Source organism: Hakea prostrata, chromosome 9 (genome assembly GCF_041222555.1).
Source record: "Hakea prostrata isolate BN-2017 chromosome 9, UWA_Hpros_2, whole genome shotgun sequence".
In the NCBI taxonomy this organism is placed as follows: domain Eukaryota; kingdom Viridiplantae; phylum Streptophyta; class Magnoliopsida; order Proteales; family Proteaceae; genus Hakea; species Hakea prostrata.
The window spans coordinates 53,094,035-53,118,186 of NC_142608.1; positions in this window are offsets into that span (position 1 = coordinate 53,094,035).

Genomic DNA, 24,152 nt, shown 5'->3' on the forward strand with positions numbered 1-24,152 from the left:
CTGTCACAAACAAGTGGAGCTATTTGGATAGATTTCCAGTATGTTAAAATGCTTGTGATTTTTATTCTTTTGTGGAGTGGTTGGACAAAATTCAAGGTGGTTTAATTTCATATTACATGTGGATCATATGGCTACCCAAGGTACCAAGGGCATTCGAACAATGTGAGCGGACATTTATGTGAAATTTACTTTGGGAACCTTCTAAGCCTAATTTAGTTGCTGCTCCTAACCCAATGGGCTTTCTATCTTATGAGGCATTAAAGGTCAAATTTGTGGGCTTCCAATGCAAATTGATTTTGGTTACTTTAGTGAAAAGCCAATTATAACTAGGCCCAGTGTGGGTAGCCTAGGTGGGGATCCTGGATCCTTTTCCTAAGCAATTAGAAGGCCTTTCTTTGGCATCGAATTCTTCCTGTTGTCAAAACCCAAACACTCCTCAAACTGAAACAAAATATGACTCTCTCTTGGATCCTCTTCTTCCATTATTTGGAAATAGAAAATTTTAATCCTTACATCAGTAATTATGTTTTGTTCCACTACACATAGGTGGTCCACACTTTGATCACTTTAACTAGGTACAATAGAGTCAATCAAATCTGCAGTGCTTTAATCTGGTGTATTTGGAACCCCAGGAATGTGGCTAGCTTTTGTGGCATTGATGCATTGGTGCTTTATATATTGAATCACTTCTCTTTCTTATGTGGTCTGTCCATAATATCATAATGGATTCTCTTACACTTGGAAACTTGCAAGTGGATACCGTGGTAAATCCTTTGGAGGATGTGGATTACTTCCAGGTTTTCGTGGATGTGCATGGGACAACAATACAAAGAAAGGAGGTAGGAGTTGTATTTTATGTGATGCCAATGGGACAATTTGTAGTTTCTCAATGCAAAGATTGCTTTGGTAGCTCCACTTCATTAATGGAGCTTATTGCTGTGAGGGATGGTTTGCTTCTTGGACAGCCCTTGGGAGTTTCTAATATCCAAGTGCATTCAGACTGTTTGCCAATGATTCTTGCCCTTCAGGGACATTGCTCTTCACTTGATTGGACAAGTCTTAGTTTAGTTTATGAGATTTTGAGGATTGTTCCAAACTTCACTTTTGTTCATTTTAATTTCATTAGTAGGACAGACAATGTTTTTTGCTGATTTTCTGCATAAGGAAGTTCGTCTATCCCTCTCTAGATTATGGTGGAATGTCTCACCTTTATTCATGGTTGATGTTTCTTTATTGTTGTCTAGGTCTCTTGCCTTTAACTATTTTATTTAATGAAGTGCCTTTTAGTTGTTGACACCACCTTATGAGCTCATGAATTTCGCTATCAAAATCTTATGCATCTCAACAATCTTGAGGAAACCTTCGGTGCTCTTTCCCTAAACTCCCAACAAGTTGACGTGAAGCAGTTTCTAGGCAGATATTCTTGAGGTTCTAGGATCTGCTAATGCATACAATGCATTTAATATACATATGGAAAATTAAACATACCTGTCACTAATCCATAAATGCCACATTTAATGTATTGGCATGCATGAAGTCATATAGGACAAAAGCCTAATCGATCACTCCTTGGTTTCGATCAAGGAGGTGTTTTCGGAAAAGGATGTCCATGGCATGAAGCAAACCAAGGACTTTATCGTCCACTTGGAAGATGGTCTAAATTCATTCAGTCGGTCTGGGTCCATCGAGAAAAGGACTATAGTGCAAAATATGCATAACAGTTACCATTAGACTGAATGATATGTGAAGATACAATTGAAATAAGTACCTTCTTGTCCTCCTCTTGCTATTTGTCATGTTATCACAATCTTTGACCTCAATATGATTTAAAGATTCTGCACCCTAAAGGCCTTGAGTCTCCTTCAGCATTTCACATCGATGAACCTTTGACACCTTCAAATGTTTCAGCCTTGAGACATCGAGTGCTCATACCAATGAATTGCAATGGACACACTTAAGTTCAAATAAACTTGAGGAAACCTCTGGAGCTCTTTCAACGGCATTGAAGCTCTAATAGCCTCAACTTCTTAAAGTGGGACAAATCTATTGGAAATATTTTAAATTCCAAGACATTCACAACACCTTTAAATTTGAGAGCATTGAAAAATCATTAGGCAATTTTGAAATATTGGCTCAAATAGATCAAGGATATGCAAACACCTCATTCTCCCCATTGATCTTGGTAATTTCACTTGTCTACAATTTTTTGCATAATGACATATTATCGCATTGTGATGTGTTTGTATGTTTAGATCTCTCTTCATTGGGCATGGTGGAGCTTACTATTTGTGATGTTCAAACTCCGCAAATACCATCATATCCATGCAAACTCCGGTGAGCCCGGTACTTCCACATTCTAGTTTGAGGTTATCCACCTATTCTAGTCATCATGGACCAAACTATGGTTGTCTCTCTGTGCCTTCAGTTAAGTAGGGTGAGTTTCTTGAAAAGATGATCTTCTTGTTAGTTACAATGGATGACAAGGTCCAAGCATTGATCAATCACCCGTAGTGACAATGGATTTTTCTTTGCAGCGGCCGCTGCTGCATGCATGCAACCAATGGTGTTGATTATGCTACGTAATCAAAATAAAATCTAACAATGCAAAATCAAGTGGCAGGGTTTAGTAGTAAATATCAATTTTTGTTACTTTTACATTATAAGGATTTAATAGTTTACTAATTCACAAAATAAACCCCGCCATTTATGGACTCTAAAATCTCTATTTTGTTTTGCCCTATGGTTTCACTATCATCCTCAACGGGCCAGGCTCTCGTGGTTCCAACGGTGACAACAATGGCAACCTGGGAAGAATTGCAAGAGGTTCCTTACTGTGGCATTTTAGATACTCGGTAATAATCCCACAATTGTTAAACTCATGGTGGAATCAATGGAGATAGTTAAAAATCTCATATCCTGTACTGTTTAGAATATCAAAGCAGCCCTTCGCTGTGAAAGCTAGGTTTGGAGAAGGAAAAGCTATGCATAATAATGGTCATTGTTGCTGCTACCTTTTTGTTATATTATTTCTACTTTCTAATTGTGGTAAATGTTAAAAGGTGGTGGAGTAAATAAAAACCATAGGATCTCAATTAACATACATAAATTAGCCAAAAAGGGGGAAGGCAGCAAATCAAATGTCATGCCCACCCTAGCAACCCTCCCAAATGTGCCAAAAGGTTGCTCTAGATCAGACTAGCGAGCATCATACTCAAAGAAAATAGTGAGGGGATTTTATTGCTGCTTTCTCTGATGTTTAATTTGACTAACTTTGATTACTTACTTGTGGATAACTGTAATAACATTCTAATACTTTGATTTGATCCTTAATTTCCTTTCTTGCTCTTGGATTATGCTATATTATATTATTGTTATGGATTTACTATGAACCTAGGTCCTATAGAGTTATCACCCCCCGACTATTCGGGTTAGTCCAGATCCAACAGGTTGGGGGGTGATACCTACAAAACCCAATTTCAATAAGATCGTTTTCAGGAAACTCAATTTAATTTTATCTTATACCTTACACAAATAAAGTTTTAAAGCAAACAGACCTTTTTTACTTTTAGAGTTCTTGAAATGATGCAAGACCTCATGGGCAATATACACATTGTCCGATATATCATGGCCGGGGAGAAAGGCACTTTGGGTAGGATCTATCATTTGTTTCAAAATGAGTTCCAACCAGTTTGTAAAACATTTAGCAATTATTTTATAAAGCACCGAACACAGTCTGATCTCTCATAGGTGATTTACTTTAGTTGGGTTTCTCCTTTTTGGGTATTGAGGGATAATACTGTGGCATTCATCGCTGGAAGCATATACCCAAACTCAAAGAAATGTCTGACCGCTCACACCTCTCTGAGCCCTACTATATCCCAATGCACCTGATAAATTTTGGTTGGGGGACCATCAAACTGGGAGCTTTATAGGCCTTGAATTTGGAACATAGCCTTGGCTATTTCCTTCTCCGAAAAGGGGGCATACAATTTGGCATTTTCATTATCTCCAATTGATTGATTAATTGCATTTAAAGCTAAATCAAACCCAGAAGAAAATAGATGTTGAAAAAATTATTACTGAAATGCAACACTGTGTGAATTATTTTGAACCTCTAATGTAATCCATTGAGCCGGTTGATGTTTCAACTTTGAGATGTGATTGATTTGTCGTTGGCGAGTTGTGGAAATATGAAATAAAAATTGTGTTGTGGTCTTTGGCATTTAATCAACCCTACCTTGAACGTTGCGCCTAGTATTTATGGGAAGCATGATCTATAAAACCTACATGAGCTTCCAATTTCAAAATTCATAAGCAATCCCAAATCATAATTAAGTTTTTACACTACCCCCCCCCTAAAAAAAAAAAAAGTTCAATAGAATTCTATTCCTTTAAAGGCTTTATTTATATTATCTTTAAAGTAATAAAAGCTTTTGAAAAATAAAACATGTAATAGTTTAAAATTTTTTATGTGTGGGTCTCTTTACGTGTGAGTCCCAAGCAAACTAACACCGTTAGCCGCCACTAAGTATATTCAAATTTTAAACATGAAGGACTAAAGTGCCCTTAGGTTATTTAATACATTGTGTTAATATATGGTTTTACAAAATAATTGGTTATTAAGCGTTAACCATATATATATATATATATAATATAATATAATATAATATAATAACACAATGTATTAAAGAACTTGAAGGGCATTTTGGTCCCTCCATGTTTAAAATTGGAATATACTTAACGGCAACTAAGGGTGTTAGTCTGATTAGAACTTGCATGTAAAAAATTGCACTAAGGGGACCCAACATTAGTTTGTGGTCCACTAAAAGGATCCACACGTAAAAAAACTCTAGTTTAAATAAATTTGGCCATTCAAACTTTTGAAATAAAAAATATAATAGTTTTAATAAATTTTTCTATTCAATTTGGTTTCGGTTGGAATAAATAGTTCTAGGATCACATGAAATTCAAGTGTGTCCCTGTAGTTGAGGGTGTCAATTGCATACCGAAATCGTTTAATCGTACCGAACTGTGTCATACCACACTGTTCAAAATTTGATACGGTACGGTACGTATTGAAATCGAATATCATCAATACTGTTCCGGTTTTAGGTACTTGATCGTGTCGCTAACCAATCAAAAATAAAATCTTATACTAATCTTGCACGCAAAAAGTACGGGGTCGAACTATGGGGAACTAAAAGGCTAAGTCACTAAGATTGAATTCAACAAACTAAATTTAAACTAAATCTACTAATTAATGCAAAAACGTTAACTATGAATATGTTAAGATCTTTGGGATTTCGAATCCCCAATGGTTTTCCCTAACTGATATAACTCTACACTTCAAAGTAAATTAGAGATGGTCTTCCTAGATATGCCCTATCTTTGCAAGACTATCGTCCTTCGTGGAAGCTTGGCACACTTAGTTTGCTGAGCTAAAGAACATCTTTAGCCAAACTCAAACACAATCAACTAGAAGATATAGAACAATCAAATTAATGAAATAAGCATGGTTCATCTACATTCCAAAGAAAATGAACTAGTTACTCATTATCACAAAGTTCATAAGAAAAATAAAGATGAAACATAGGGAGAGAGAGAGAGAGAGAGAGAGAGAGAGAGATGTGATCTTCTTCTTCAGTAATGAGAGAGATGAGAGCCGCAATTGCTGTTTTCTTTTTCTCTGGTGGTGGCTTCTCTTTTATGTCTCCCTCACACAATGAATCCCTTCTCTTTACCCGTCGATTTGACTTTTATTATTTCAAATTTTGGAAAAATTCAAAACTAGAAAGTTGTAGCTATTTTCAATATCGTTCTATAGCATCTTGAATCACCACAATCCAAGCTCATACGAGAGAAATATGCCCAAAATACTGACGGTAGGTCTGTTTACCCGATTTTCAGATTTATTACCAATTTTCCAATTTGGCTAAGATCTCACTTTTCTTGATTTCTTGGGCAGCAAGATTGAATGCCATGACTTAAAATCCACCAATATCTAATATATTTTCCAACTTTACTCCATATTATCCAAAATCACCTTATTCTTGAAAAATACACAAAAATACTCAATTAGCTCTCTTTAATTAAATAAGTATGGGGAATTAAATCAAATAAATAATGGTAAATGCATGCTTATCAAATACCCCCACACTTGAGTGTTTGCTAGTCCTCGAGCAAAACGAAATAATAAATGTAATATAGGAAATAAATAAAGAAAAACCTAACTCACTTTCGTAGGAATCACGGTTGCACTTAGCATGTCCCACAAGCCTTTAAACTCCTAGGTTACCCTAGTGGACGAGCTGTGTCTCGTGAGTGTTTGCAGAGAATATACACACAAAATTCTTAAGTGCTCTTCTAATTATTCTGGCAGTAGTAAGAGTAAAAAGATAGATTCCAAGACAATCAAACACCCCACTAAAGACTAAAGGGAATATAGGCACCCCCACACTTAAGCTCTATACACCCTCTCTTGAGTCTAGCTCTAGGAAAACATTTCAATCGAGAAGTCTCCTCTTATCTTCAGTCTACCAGTTGACCCTTAGATAAGACTATACTAGGTACCAAATAATACCAAGAACTCAAGATCTAAGCAATATTGACCTTCTTAGACATTTCACCTTTATAAGCACATTAATTCTCTTCTTTCTTTAATGCTCACAGTTCTAGTCCGTGCAATGTCTTGCCTCTTAAACTTTCTAGATGGCCTATGTAACGAGTGTTGGATCAGCCGCTCTCAAGCCAGATGGCCTTAAGGGACTAGGTGTAGAATACCCCTCAAACTTACTTACTCAAGCCAACTAGGCTACAGGCCAAGACTGGACCAAAGACACCCCAAATGTTTGACACGAGGCACGATGTTGATGACATTGAGACCTGGTTACTAAGAAGGAGGTCTAAACTTTAAACTTCAGCAGATTTTTTTTTCTTTTCACATTATACTTCAATTCACTTCACATTTAAATAGTCTAAAATCGGTCTCAACTTGTCACCATAAGCACAAGGCAATACAAGACAACTAGATGGTCAAACCTTTTGGACTACCTCGAGTTCCTATTTTTCTGATTCAACCTCAGTCTCAAAATGTAAAACCCATTACTATTCTCTCAAGAGGGTGTTCATTACATCAAATGGGATTTCTAAAACACTTAAACTCTCATTTTGTATCTAAGCAAGGAATTAAAACATTTATCTTACCAAAGCCAGAAAAAATTGGGCATTTTTTATCTTTATGACAATGCTCTACCAACTATCAACAAGTCTTATTCGAGTTGACACCCCCCCCCCCCCACACACTTAAATTATGCAATGACCTCAATGCATGCAAGATATATAAAAAAAAACATGGTGGAAGCAAATATAGGAAAGAGTGTACCCGATGTTTGAAATCGTCATAGAGCATGCTTTAAGTCATAGCACCATACTTCTTTGGGTAAGTCTCAATAACTCACCACTGGGGGGAATTGGGTCCTGCATCCCTCTCGCACAATCCATGGCTGGGGTTTCAGTCACCGCTCTTTCACATCACCATTTGGTCTAAATATTGGCGCATGTCTAGGTAAAGCCTAGCCCAATGCAAGTCATCTACTTAGTCATATCATGTTAGATCCAAATACGTCCATTCCTCCCATCCCAGGATCCTTTCCGATATCCTTCACACTAGAGTCACGGATATTACTCACCTGACTCACCAACCCTATTGGTCATCCACAAATAGTAGACGGGAAGCTCTCATGTCCTCTCACGGATATAACCCACCGGTCTCGAGCTCCCATGAGCCCAAGTCTAGCTATTTGCAACCCTACCAATAAATGGCCCTTTTCGGGTATCTGTAGTCTGATTTATGTCCTCTCACAAGTTGGTTACCGGTCTTGAGTGCCCATCAAATCATACACTACCACGGGTCGTTTGGTCTCAATGCCCTTCCGATTCGGGTCTGATACGACAGGGATTTCCTAACCAAACACCACTAGACAAGTCCTATGTATGTCATCCAATGATCCGGGAAAGCGTCGATGGGCATCTTTGGAGAACATCCCATACTATTCCCTCCGATGTCCAAGGACATAAATGTCAATAGGACATTCCCCAATCCAAAATCATACCTATTCAATCACATTCTCAATTCCATCACATCATACATAAATGATATTTCATCATATGAAAAGAGATATAATATAGCATGATCAATCACATATGTAATTAACAAGAATACATAATCATGATCACCAAAGTGACATATAACATGGGACTACTGTCTTGAAGTATATACAACAGTCATATGATGTTAGAAATACAACAATTAATGTGAATCTACCAAGTTTCCAACATAGAGGCATAATTCATATAATCCATGTAATTTGGGTAATAACCGTCCTTACCTTAAGCCGCGATGATGATAATCCAACAATCTCAAAAGAATGATCCGAGAATGATATTAAGACCCTAGACAACCATAAATGAAAGACTAGAGAAGAAATCAGGAAACTTGGAGGTCGAACGGGTCAAAACAATGAAGAATATAGTTCAGCACCTGCTTTGTTGATGGGATCGACCAAGCAGGATCGACCAAGGACAGTACCGGGCTGCAAGGTGTATTTTGGTGATTTGGTCCAAAATCGGTCTTCCGGGGCTCGGATCGATCTGAAACTTGGAGGGACGATTAACAACAATATAAGGACACTATACAACAATAATTAACACAATCTAATGGCCCAATTGAAAACCCCTAAATTAAAACCCTATGTTCTAAATACAAGAACATAACATGAAGTGAAATCAAATGAAGAAGCAACAAAAATGGAGGGATTAGCTAGGGGAACTGATGGAGAATGGATTAGAATCATATGCTAGCATAGAAAATAGACTTAGCATGCTATACAATTCAGTTTAGGAGCTGAAATCATGTTGCAATGAAGAGAATGATGGAATTGTATAGATAAGAATCGAAATGGGGAGCATAGCATCAATGGTTGAGAGGGGTTTAAGCAAATGAAAGGGGGAAACACATGAAGTGGTGTTTGCAAGGTTGTAGCACCAACTCCATGGTTACAACAACAAGGAGAAGAAGAGGGTAGAGTAAAATAGAGAGCAAGGGAGAGAAATCATACCTTGGGGAAGAGATTTGAGAAGAGAGACTATGATTCTTGTAGAAGATCATCACCCAAGCCAAGGAGGAGCCTAAGAGGAGCTTTTCCACGTTCCAAGAGAGTCCCAACAATAGAATGGGGTGAAAACCACAAAGTCCCCTCTAAATAGAACCCAAAATGACCAAAAACCCCAAAATCCTCGGGCTTAAAAAATGTAGCAGACTGCTTGGTTGATGGGATCGACCAAAGAGGATCGACCAAGCATAGTTTCAGCAGAAAAATCAGCAATAGTTCAGCAACTTCGGACAGGGATTCGGAGGGCTATACGGGGTCAAATTGAGTGGGATTTTTCGCCTACAAGTCCATCAAGAAGTCTAATTTCTGGAAATACCTTCGTATCATGTACGGGAGTTCATTAGGTACTTCAAATAGTTCACCCCTCTTCAATGCGCAGATTTTCACTAAACACTGAAAATGTACTCAAGTAAGGGGCATCATCGTCAATGTCCATGGGTTTCGGGTTAAATACCATGTCTTCCATAAAGAGGGCCCACAAGGACAACTTCCATCACTTCGGGACATGGATCTACACTAAGGGAAAGGTTGGACATGACTTCCTAAGGCTTTCAAGGATAATAACTTTGAAATCAAGGTCCAACTTCAAGGTCTAACATTAAACAAGCCTTTCTTCATCCCAAAACAAATAGCGTGTCCTGGCTAGGTTTTGGCTAGATTTCGTAGATATATAGGGAAAGATTTTGGATTCCAAGACATTCACATCTCTATATATGAGAGCAATGATTTCCAACACTGGGTTGCTCGGTTGGTATGACCAACACCTCTTAAGTAATGTTGTCGACCCTTGCTAACGGCATATGCAATATCCCAATCCCTATATATAAAAAGCTCCATTGTAAAAATAAATAAATATATAAATAATCATTAGGCAATTTGAAATATTTGCTAGAATCAGATGATCAAAGGTATGCAAGCACCTCATTCTCCCCATTGATCTTGGAAGCCTCACTAGTCTATAGTACTCTACATCCTAACATATTATCACATTGTGATGTGTTTGTATATTTAGATTTCTCTTCATTGGGCTCAGCGAGAGCTCACTTTGTGATATTTAGACTTCAAAGATGCCATCATATCCGTGATGACTTGGGTGAGCCAGCATTAGATAAGCCACCTATCGTAGTCATCATGGACGAGGTTGTGGGTATCTCTCTTGCACCTTTGGCTGAACATGATGGGTTTCCAGATGAGGCGATCCCCATGTTAGTTCCACTGGATAACAAGATCCTGGTACTAATTGATCACCCCTAGTTAGAATAGTACAATGGCAGCAGTTTAAGTTGTTAGGCCACCTTTGAGCACAGACAAAGTGGACTAGATGGGCATCCATCCTAAACATGTGGTGGAGGGGTGTGATTATGTGAGGGGACAATAGTCCTCTACCCATGTAGAGGATCCCAACTCAGTAAGAGGTAACATTTATAATGACACAATGAGAAGAAAAGGGGGAAAATCATTAGCATATTTACAACATATGAGATCCAATTATATACGTGGTAGATCTTCAAGCTCTAAATGGAGCTGTAAACAAAGATTTTTTTACCATATATGGATTCTTGAAAATTTATTTCTTCATTTCATGTAGATTTACAAAAGATCTCAATACCAATAAATTGTTAAGACTAAAAACATCTAAAACCAGAATCACAACTGAATCAAAGTCACGAATCTGTTGCAGTGAGTTTCTGAGGATAAAAGTGACCTTTAAATAGAGTTTACACAATGGAAGCCTAATTGAAAGAAGCTGAAACGTTGCTAACAATCAAAATAGCAAAATAAGAGAAATAATAGGCTAAAACAACCGAATTAGAGAAAAAATAGGAACAACAACCGGAAGTTTTTCTTCCAATGGCAGTGTTTGAACAAACTACTTTGCAACGAATTCCTACTAGTTTCAACAACTTCAGAAGGCTCTTAACAGCTTCAAACTCTATTTCATTTGACCAGTTCAATCTCCTACTCTGCCGGAGCACTTCTCAACATAGATTCCCTTACTTTCTCTTGCTATATAAGTAAACAATTTCCCAATCCACAATCATTGCTTTAACCAACATATCGGAAGGAAGGAGAAGACAAGCAAAGAGGTAGTGAAAATGGCATTATCAGTCCCCAAAGCATTTCTGTTTTGTCTGATATTGGCAAGCGTGTTTGGAGCACTGGTAGAGAATGCTGCCGGCGAATGTAGTGGCTATGGCATTTGTGAGAGTCGTGACTTTCCCATATACTATGCTTACGGTAACCCAATTTTATCTGTTGAGTGTTGCGGAAAGATTGTTAAACAAGGTAGAAAATGCTGGACTGACTTCTGTAAAGGAAAATATGATGTTGCTAATTGGGATAAGAAATCATGGGATAGATGTTCGTCTATTGCAGTTATCCATTGATCCTAGCTTTATAGAAGCATTCTCTTGTTGTATCTAATATGTATTTCTTGAATTCAATAAGGTTCTCAGACTGAAGAACATGAATGTTTTGTTCTATTATCTTTATTTCCTACAATAGCTTTTGTTAACCTGAACCCATAAGCTGGACAACGTACCATAATTGGCAAAAATCACGGACACCCCAAAACTATATCAAATTAGCGACGATCCCACAAAATATGTCTTAAATTTGCACAATAATACACTCTATTAGCCAACTATGTCAAGTCTTCATTGGATACTCTTATAATTCCCTACTCTCCTGTGACTTTACAATGTTGTCCCTAGTAAAGTAGAATCTTAAATTTCTATCTTCTTTTAGGTGCCCAAAAAACAGTTCATCTTCTTTCTTCCATGAGTTACTTCTTCTCCCTCTATTCATCATTTTGTGTTATCAGATTTAGAATAATAAAACTAAACGTATATTCATTATTTCCTCCAAACTAATTAATGGTGCTAAACGAAAAAAAGGGGTTACTGCCATTTTGGCATACATTTGGAGTATATATGCTTCTCGTCAATTATCTTGGGGTGTCTCTAAATTTTCCCTTTTATTGTTTGCTTCAAAACTTATGGTTGAAATTTGGAAATAAAACTTGGACAGGTGTTAGCCATTGATCATAATATATTAAGGGAAAAAGAGTGTTCCAAGTTTCAAGTCAATTTTGACTCGATATGATCCATAATTATTTTTTTCATCAATTTTGGTCGAACTTATTGGTTTAAGCAAGTTTGACACCCCTACTATGAGCTCCAAGATATTAAAAAGGGTTTGTAAAACCTTGCAAATAAAGGACTTTTCAGTTGCCGTAATTAATTATAAACTAAAAAAAATAATCTCAAATTAAGATAATAAATAATAATAAGAAATAAATTTATGGACATCCCAAATCATATGGCAAAAAGTAGAGACATCCTGCAATTATGCAAATGTTCGCTTTCATGTTAGAACTGTTGAAGTATATATAAAAAAAGACCTTTATACCTCTTCATTGATGAAGGGCTCTTCCAATACTATAATGTTGTTTGCTTCTTCTCCTTGAACCATTGACCTGGAATTCCTTTGCTTCCAAGCTTGGCGAAGGGCCACTCATTTGCCTTCCCAAGGGCTCTTCTAGAGCTTCTTTTCTTTTCATTTACCAAGAGACAAAGGTCTCTTGTTTTCTTTTAGTAAACCCACCAACAAAATTAATGATTAAAGCATATCAAAATAGGATCAAACTTATAATCTTTTCTGTACATCATTCAAGCATTCTGAGACATTGGAAAGGGGTTTACTTGAGGGTAAATAAAAGAAGATCAAGGCAGTCAATTTAGTGAGAGAGAGAAGAACTGTTTTGAAAACTATCCTTTAGTAGGGAAGAAATAATAGTAAACCGCAATGTTTTGCACAAGTAGCATTTTGAAAACTATCCTTTAGTAGAGGAAAAAATAACACTAAACTGCAAAGTTTTTGGGCAACGAATGTTAGAAAAATACTACAATTGCAGGCGATGGTATGCTTTTAGCTCCTTGGTTTGGCCTCGAACTCAAAATATCAAAGAGGTAAATCGCTTTCATGAATTTAGCCCATAGAGAGTTGGGGTTATCAAATAATCCTCTTGCTACTTTTTTCTAGAAGAGCCTAGTTTTGAAGGAGTGGATCACAAAATCCGAGTCCCCCATTCTCCTTCGATCGACAAAGCCTTGTCCATGACACCCAATGAATTTTGTTTTCACTTTCTGTTTGTCTCTAGTAAAAATTTGAGATGCGTTTCCTAATAGTGTCATGGGTAGATTTTGGTAATGAAAAGTGAGAGGCAACATAATTTGCCATCGAGGATGCCATCGTTTTGATGAGTACCTCCTTGCCCGCTTGTGATAACATTTTTCTCTTTTACCCACTCAACCTTTTGCATACATTCTCTCCCACCTCCCTAAACACCTCCAATTTTGAAACCCCTATCTCTGTTGGAAGGCTGAGGTATCTAGAGTGACTAGAGCTATGTGAGGTCTTCAAAAGTTTAGAGAACTTCCTTTGAACCTGTGATGAGTGTTAGGGCTGAATGTAATGGTAGATTTCTTTAGATTAACTTCCTGTCCACTTGCATAAACATCCAGACATTGCTTTAGTCCTTGATCTCCTGTAATCTCTGTTCTAAAAAGAGTAAGCAATCATCTGCAAAGAGTAACTGTGACATCCTTGGTGCTTTGCTTCTTACACTGAAACCCTTTATTAGATTATTGACCTCTGCTTCTTCAATGATGTCACTAAACACTTGTGAGAACAAAATAAAAGAAAGGGGGATAGGGGATCTCCTTGTCAAATGTTTCAAGTCAGAGAAAAGGAACCATTTTCTACTCCTATTAAAGAAAGGTGTAAGAGATTGAAGTAATGATCTCCATTATCACATCCATTTGTTTTAGAAACACAATTTGTCTAATGTGGCTTTAATAAAACACCATTCCATACGGTCATAAGCTTTTTTCATATCAAGCTTGATGTCTATTATTATTATTATTATTATTATTATTATTATTATTATTATTATTATTATTATTATTATTATTATTATTATTATTATTATTATTATTATTATTATTATTATTATTATTATTATTATTATTATTATTATTATTATTATTATTATTATTATTATTATTATTATTATTATTATTATTATTATTATTATTATTATTATTATTATTATTATTATTATTATTATTATTATTATTATTATTATTATTATTATTATTATTATTATTATTATTATTATTATTATTATTATTATTATTATTATTATTATTATTATTATTATTATTATTATTATTATTATTATTATTATTATTATTATTATTATTATTATTATTATTATTATTATTATTATTATTATTATTATTATTATTATTATTATTATTATTATTATTATTATTATTATTATTATTATTATTATTATTATTATTATTATTATTATTATTATTATTATTATTATTATTATTATTATTATTATTATTATTATTATTATTATTATTATTATTATTATTATTATTATTATTATTATTATTATTATTATTATTATTATTATTATTATTATTATTATTATTATTATTATTATTATTATTATTATTATTATTATTATTATTATTATTATTATTATTATTATTATTATTATTATTATTATTATTATTATTATTATTATTATTATTATTATTATTATTATTATTATTATTATTATTATTATTATTATTATTATTATTATTATTATTATTATTATTATTATTATTATTATTATTATTATTATTATTATTATTATTATTATTATTATTATTATTATTATTATTATTATTATTATTATTATTATTATTATTATTATTATTATTATTATTATTATTATTATTATTATTATTATTATTATTATTATTATTATTATTATTATTATTATTATTATTATTATTATTATTATTATTATTATTATTATTATTATTATTATTATTATTATTATTATTATTATTATTATTATTATTATTATTATTATTATTATTATTATTATTATTATTATTATTATTATTATTATTATTATTATTATTATTATTATTATTATTATTATTATTATTATTATTATTATTATTATTATTATTATTATTATTATTATTATTATTATTATTATTATTATTATTATTATTATTATTATTATTATTATTATTATTATTATTATTATTATTATTATTATTATTATTATTATTATTATTATTATTATTATTATTATTATTATTATTATTATTATTATTATTATTATTATTATTATTATTATTATTATTATTATTATTATTATTATTATTATTATTATTATTATTATTATTATTATTATTATTATTATTATTATTATTATTATTATTATTATTATTATTATTATTATTATTATTATTATTATTATTATTATTATTATTATTATTATTATTATTATTATTATTATTATTATTATTATTATTATTATTATTATTATTATTATTATTATTATTATTATTATTATTATTATTATTATTATTATTATTATTAAAAATCTCATGTGCAATGAACACATTATCTGAAATAATTCTACCACGGACAAATGTAGATTGGGATTGTGAGACAATACCTCCAAGTAGTGATTTCATCCTGTTAGCCAGTATCTTGCTAATCTCTTTAGCCACCATGCCACATAGACTAACAAGACGATATTGCTCCACCAACTCCAATGCTGCCACCTAGGGAATCAAACAAATACAGGTTTAGTTGAGGCTTGGATCTAGACCTATAAATAGATCGGATTCGGCTCAGATACACCAATATCTGAATCCAAACCCGATTAGAAAAACCAGTATCCGAATTCGGCAGAAATTTAGAGAAGGCATCAAAATTTGAATCCGGAACTTTATCAGATATTCGATAATAATTTGATCCAATAAACTATCCAATTATCGATTGGTGATATGACATTTTTATTTCCGATTACCGATTACCGGTTCCGAATCCGATTATCAACCCATTATTTAGAGAAAAATATTAAATACTTTACTCTAACTGGATAATTTTCAAAGAATTTTTTTTTAAATACTTTACTCTATCTGGATATTACCCGATCCAATATGCAATTATTTGAATCCGAATCCGGCTGCTTACCGGATGGATACAAATATTTTCCGGCAAGAAAAATTTAGGATACGAACACCCTTAAATGAATTTGAATTCAGAGGCGGATTTTGTCTATCCATTTACAGGTCTACTTGGATCCATCTTCCCTTTTACAAAAAATTCTTTCACTGCTTCATATCTTTCCTCCTTTGTGATTTGCTTGCATTTTTTTATAAAAGATACGAGGGAAACCCCCGGGTCTTGGGGCCTTGAGTGGGCCAAGGCTAGATATTGCTTTACTCACTTTCTCCATGGAGGGGATAGCACATAAGTCCAAATTGATTTCCTCCGACACACTATATCACACATCCCAGTGCTTGTATCATAGCATTTCGGTCAACCCCTTGAGCTTGCACAACATGATTAAAATGGTCTAATAAGAGCTTACCCACTTCATCCTCTTCTTTCACCCATATCCTATCATCATTTCGGCTGAGAAATTTTATTTCGATGCCTTCTATGAATTGTAGTGGTATGAAAAAAAGATGAGTTACGGTCTCCACTTGGAATCTAATTTAATCATGATTTCTGATGCCACATTTTTTTCTTCCCTTTCTAGCTCTTCCTCCAAACATCGAATAATTTCCTCTACAATCAACTAATTTTCCTCTGATTGAGCTTGACATTGAATTGCGTCTACATTTGACTTTGATGTTCTAATTTTCTCCTGAACATTACCAAAATCTCTTTGTTCCACTCCTTGGTTCATTCCTGATCTGAATCTGGTTCCTGAGGCCAAAACAAGGGTGAGAGTTGGCCGCCTCTGAGGACGGGAAGTGTGAAATCCGGCCCAAACCTAGCCAGGACACCCTATCTGTTTTGGGTGAAGAAAGGTTAGTATAATGTTTGACCTTGAAGTTGGACCTTGATAACAGTGTTACTACCCTTTGAAAGCCTTAGGAAGTTATGTCAAACCTTTTCTTAGGGTAGATCCAAGGTCCTGAAGTGAAGGAAGAAGTCTTTGTGGGCCCTATCTATAGAAGACATGGTGTGTGATCCGAAACCCATGGATATTGTTGATGGTGCTCCATACTTGGAAGCATTGTCAGTGTTTAGCGAGAAACTGCGCATCGAAGAGGGGTGAATTATTTGAAGTACCTAATGAACTCCCGTGCTCAATCCAAAGGTATTTCTGGAAACTAGACTTCTTGATTGACTTGTAGGAGAAAACCACACTGAATTTGACTCTGTATAGCCCTCCGAATCCCTGTCCGAAGTTGCTGAACTGTGCATTGGTCGACTGGTTGGTCGATTGGGGCCAATAGACCAATCAATCGACCAATAGGGCTAGAAATCAGAGAAAATCTTCAATTTAGGGTTTTTAGCTCTCTATTTAAGTGAACTTTGTGTTTCTTAGTATCCTTTACCTCATAAACACCCAGAGAATGTGGGAAGACCTTTCCAAAACTCTTTTCGGTGATTTTGAAGGTTCCTCTGCAGATCTAAAGCCTCTCATCTCTGATTTGCCAATTCAAGGTTTGTATTTCTTCTGTATTATAGATTATTCTTTCTCCAATCTTGTTCTTGATTGAGATCAGGAAGAAGATGTTGCATTCTTGCAACTATCTATTCCATGATCTCATTCTATTCTTTGAGATCCATGATCATCATCATGATCTTAACCCTTACCCTGAATATTTTCTTGAAACCTTGACCCTTGAATGATCTTTTTGGAACCCGTGGGTAACCTCCCATGTGAGGGTAACCACATGAGTTATATTTATGTTAATCTAAACTGTTTTCCAATAATTTTCTTGTTATCTAATTGCTAAGCAATTATTCCCTTTCATCTTGTAACTCTAGCCTTTTCATGAGAGCCATAAGATTGAAACCCTAATTTCTTGGTTCAAATCAAGAACCTATATTTTGACCTTGACTTGATGATTTGACATTCCTATATAGTTATAATATGTTCTAGGAAGTTCCCCTTCGAATTTCGGATCATTCGGACTTCAAACGAAGAAGTTATGACCGATTTAGTTTTTGCATTTCCATACTGACTCGATTGGTCGACTAATTGGTCGACTAGGTCAGTAGACCAACCAATCGACCAATCAAGTCAGTAGCCTCAATTTTGCTCTGCTTCGACTCCTATCTCTTAGACTTACTTCTTATGACCTATACATGTTTTGTCAAGCTTGTTTAGGTGATTTTGGAACTGTTCTCTGATCTCTTACTTGAAGATTTTAAGTTCAGATTACGAGGTGAGTATTCCACTCACAATATGCATATTTACATACCTTGTTATGATATGATTCGAATGCATGATTTAGCTACTATTGAATTACTTTCTTTATATTATGTTACCTCTGCAATTAGAGTAGGATGTTAATATTGTGATTTACATATTGGAATGAATCATGAATGATGTTGAATGCGATTTGGACTATGGTGTGACATGTATGATTGTGAATGATCTGAGATGTGATTTATTAAGTATGGTTGTGTCACATCCACCCAGCCGGTACCCTACCTGGCATACCCGAGTGTGTGATCCACAACCTCGAAAATCAAGTATCGAGGTAATCAACCTCCCACATAGACAATAACATAATCATGAACAATAACAATCAATGTGCAAAAGATAAACAAAAGATCCAAATAAGGAAGGAATAAATCATATATCATCAGAGTACAAAAAACAATCAAAATGTCTAAATCAATAAGTAAAGTGAGGCGGAATCCTACTCTACAACCAGCGGAAAGTAGATCGTAAGTCAAAAGAAAGATTACAACTATTTCTATGAAAGAAAGATATAACAAACTAAACTAAAGTCTATTCTATCTTATAAAGAACGTCTTCGTAAACATAGACTTCATCAATGATGCTCAGACGTTCCCACTCCACAGTAGGGCTAATCCTGGTAACAAGTAAGACCACTTGAGAAATCCTCAATGTAATCTTCATGGTTGCCAGCACCTTGCGTGTAGTACCCCTCTTCAGTTTGCACTTCCTCGAATTGACCTTCATAGTCATCAATACCTGTAGAGTAGTCTAACAAAAGATATTGTACAAAAGGAACGAGTTTCAATGAAACTCTGTACAAAAGGAATGAGTTTCAATGAAACTCAGTAAGGTAGTTAATCCATAACAACATAAATAGCAGGATTTCAAAGCAAAGTAAAATGCTATATGATATGAAACACATGATGCATATGATTCTAACTCTATGTATGCTGGTCTCTATTGGCAGACATGCTTTAAGTCATAGCACTGTACTTCTTTAGGAAGGTCTCATCACACAACGCCTTTTGGTAGTGGGTCCGGCATCCCTCGTGACATTCCATGGCTTGGGGTTAAGTCACCACTCTCTCACATCACCATTGTTCTAAGTACCGGCGCACGTCAGGATCAAAGCCTAGCCAAATGCAAGTCTCCTACTCAGTTACATCAAGTTAGATCCAGATACGTCCATTCCTCGCCCCTGGCGATCCTTTCCGGTATCCTTCACACTAGAATGGAGCCATGCCTATTGTTGCTTGATAACTATTGTTATAGGCAAACTCAACCAAAGCTAAGTGTTCATCCCAAATTACCACCCATATCCATGACACAGGATCTAAGCATGTCTTCCAAGGTCTGAATTGTTCGCTCAGATTGTCCATTCGACTGTGGGTGATGAGCTGTACTCAAATTCAATTGGGTTCCCAAGGCTTTCTGCAAGCTGTTCCAAAACCTTGAGGTGAACCTAGGATCACGATCAGAGACAATACTCATTGGCACTCCGTGCAGACGAACCACATTGTCCACATAAAGCTTAGCTAGCTTATCCAAAGTATGAGTGATCTTCATAGGAATGAAATGGGCTGATTTGGTCAACCTATCAACAATCACCCACACAATGTCATTGCCTTTACTTGTCCGGGGCAAGCTAGTCACGAAGTCCATAGAGATATCCTCCCACTTCCAACTAGGAATAGGAAGGGGTTGAAGTAATCCAGATGGAGGTTGACGAACGGCTTTCACACGTTGGCAAGTCTCACACTTGGCAACAAAATTATCAAAGTCTTCAAACCGATCCACCAAAAATGTTCCTTCAAGTCCTCGTACATCTTGGTGCTTCCAGGGTGTACAGTAAAGACTGACTGGTGTGCTTCCTTCAATATTTCCATCTTAATTTCTTCATTTGCTGGCACGCACAGTCTACATCTAAACAATAAAGCACCATCCATGGATATACCGAAGTCGGGATCCGACTCAGGATTTGAAGAAATCTTCTCAACTTTGTCCTTCAATTCTTGATTAGAACTCTGCAAGGCAACAATCCTATCTCTGAGGCTAGATCTTGCCATCATGGCAGAAAGAACAAGATCAGAATTCTCAGGGACAACTTCCAAATCAAAACTCCCAATTGAAGACAATAAGGGTAGACTCAAAGTATTCAAATCCAAGGTCTTCTTCTGATTCTTCCTACTAAGAGCATCAGCAACAATGTTTGCCTTACCAGGGTGATATTGAATATCACAATCATAATCAGAGACTAGTTCCAACCATCTTCTTTGCCTCATGTTTAACTCCTTTTGGGTAAAGAAGTATTTTAAACTCTTATGATCCGTGAAAATGGCAATCTTTTCACCGTAGAGGTAATGTCTCCAAATCTTCAAAGCAAAGACAACATCGGCAAGTTCTAGATCGTGAGTGGGGTAATTCCACTCATAATCTTTCAATTGCCGAGAAGCATAGGCTATAACCTTACCATGTTGCATCAGCACACAACCCAAACCAATCTTTGGTGCATCAGTATAGACTGTCATACCGCCAGAACTATCAGGTATAGTCAAAACCGGGGCACTTGTCAATCTATCCTTCAACTCTTAAAAATTCTTCTCACAAGCGTCAGACCAAACAAACTTCTCTTCTTTCCTGGTTAGATTAGTCATAGGAGCAGCCAACCGAGAAAAATTCTCAATAAACCATCTATAGTAACCCGCCAATCCAAGGAAACTTCTTATTCTTGTAACCGTCTTCGGTCTTTCCCAATCAGCCACTGCTTGGACTTTCTCAGGGTCGACACGAATACCTTCAGCTGAAACCACATGGCCGAGGAATACTACTCTCTTGAGCCAGAAATCACACTTGCTAAACTTGGCATACAACTTCTTTTCTCGTAGTCTTTGCAATGTGAAACTTAGATGGCTCGCAAGCTATTCTTCATTCTTCGAATAGATCAAGATGTCGTCGATGAAGACAATCACAAACTTATCAAGTACATCATGAAATACTCGGTTCATGAGGTCCATGAACACTGCAAGAGCATTAGTCAAACCAAAAGGCATGACTCTGAACTCATAGTGACCATACCTTGTTCGGAAGGCTATCTTGAAGATATCACTTGGCTTTACTTTCAACTGGTGATATCCAGATCTCATGTCAATCTTCGAGAACACTGCTGCACCCTTCAACTGATCAAAGAGATCATCAATTCTGGGCAACGGGTATCTATTCTTGATGGTCAGCTTGTTCAACTCACGGTAGTCGATGCACAGACGCATACTACCATCCTTCTTCTTGACAAACAAAACCGGAGCTCCCCAAGGTGACACACTAGGTTGCACAAAACCTCTATCAATGAGCTCATTCAATTGGTTTTGTAACTCCTTCAGCTCAGTAGGAGCCATCCAATACGGAGCCTTAGATACCGGAGCGGCACCAGGGATGAGATCAATAGAAAACTCAACATCTCTATCTGGAGGCACTCCCGATAGATCATTAGGGAAGACATCAACAAAATCCCCCACAATCTTTTCTTTTTTTATTTTTTTTTTTTTTTTTTTCTTTCCTGCCTTGCATCCACCCTCCACCACGAGGGCTGACTCCTCCATCACTAACAAATTTTTTTTTAACCCCCCCTTTTTCTCCCACATTAAAAAAAACGCCCACCCCCAAATATAGGAAACAATTTTTTTTTTGGGAAAAAAAAAAACCAACTTTGTGGGCTGTCAACCAATCAATTCCCAAAATGACATCAAAGTCCTTCATATCGAGAAGTACCAAATTAGCTTCCTAGTTCTTCTCACCAATCAACACAGGACATTTAACTAACCCTTTATCTAGTTTCACAACAGGACCAGTAGGTGTACTAATCAATAAACAACTAGATAATTTCTCAGGCATTAGGTCAGTCTTCTTGATGAATGTATATGACATGAATGAATGAGATGCACCCGTATCAAATAAGACAGATGCAGGAATAGAAGCGACTAACAATGTACCTGTAATCACATCATGGCTTGCATCTTGTTCAGTACTGGAAATACTGAACATTCTACCAGAGGGAGGAGCAGGAGCATTCTTCACCAAAGGAGCAGATTGCTGGGCAGGACGCTTCGAACAGGCACGAGCGAAATGACCAGCTTGCTTACAGAAAAAGCAAACAGGATTGCTAGGTCCAACTGGCGTAGCTGCAATAGGGGGCTTCTGAACCAATGGCCTAGGATTCACAATCACAGGCCTAGCATTTGCATTCACTGGTGGTCGATTCCCGCCATACTGTCTAAACTGGCTGGGCTGCTGAAAACCAGGAGTGGGGTAGGGTGTAGGTCTCACAAAACGCCGATCATTATGATCCACCAATCCAGGGTTTCTAGGCTGCCAGGGCCTTTGCACACGTGCATTCTCCTTCTCAGTTTCTTCCAACTTCTTCGAGTTCTGCACCACTTGAGCCTAGCTCACTATAGGCTGGACAGTGAGGTAAGCTTTGATGGCAAGGCGCAGTCCTTTAAAGAACTTCTTCACTTTGGCGAGGTCAAGCTTCAGAGAATCAGGAGCAAAGAAATGAAGCTCCTCGAACTTCTGTTGGTACTCCAACATAGACAAGGATCCCTACGCAAGAACCATGAATTCGGCTTCCTTCGCATCTTTCACCGCCTGGAAATAGTTCATGCAAAAAGTTTCCTTGAACAACTCCCAAGTTACAACACCCGCATGAAACCTTCCAAAACAGGCCGAGTGGAGGTCCACCAAGCGTCAGCTTCATGTTGCAACTTTTGTTTAGCAAACATAATCTTTTGGGCTTCAGAACATTGCAGATGTCGAAAAGCCTTCTCCAACTCACGAAGCCACTTGTTAGGAAACAAGGGGTCCTTGGTCACTCCAGTGAAGGTGGGCACTTGCTGTTTCAGGAAACTCTCCATCAAACGAGTATGAGGAGTTCCAGCCATACCTCCCGCATTCGGGACTACAGTGTGAAGATTTCCATTAACACCAGCACGAGTCTCATTATGCAGAGTCATTAAACCCGTCAGCATCTGATTAAATTGAGATGCTTGCTGCTGCATCATATTGCCCATGATTATGTTATTGTGCTAAATGGATATGATCGTTCCTAAACTTAATCTTTTGGGCTGTGGATCACTCCCCCGGGTAACCCAGATAGGGTATAGGCTAGGTGTATTTGGGCGGGATGTGACAGGAAGCTACCTCAATGATTAAGTCAGTTTAGGTAAGAAAACCAGAGTCTCCCCCTTAAGGAATAAATGCTCAAGGAGTTGAAGAAAAGAATGTTCTTCTGGAGTAATTGTAGGAGAGTAATGGCTAGAGTATTCAAGTCTTACCGTTGCTCATGCATAGTGTTGATATATATAGCTAGTCCATACCTCAAGTAATAGTGGGCGCTCTATAACCCTATGATGCCCATCAGGAGGGATGAAGGGTGGAGATGGCTTCTTAGAGAGGCTGGCATGGCAACCTAACCCATATGATTTGCTGGACAGCTAGAGATCTTGTTGGTGAATCAAGTGGTCAGCATCAAGTTGACCTTGATGTGACATCAATCCCAAGTTGGGGAGACAAAACGTGAAGACACAAACTTGAGATTGGCCTTGGACGAATGAGAAGCTTCTTCGCCAGCAATGAGCATTTAATGATTCTCAGTTCATTCAATGATGAATTTAATGTTGTGATTG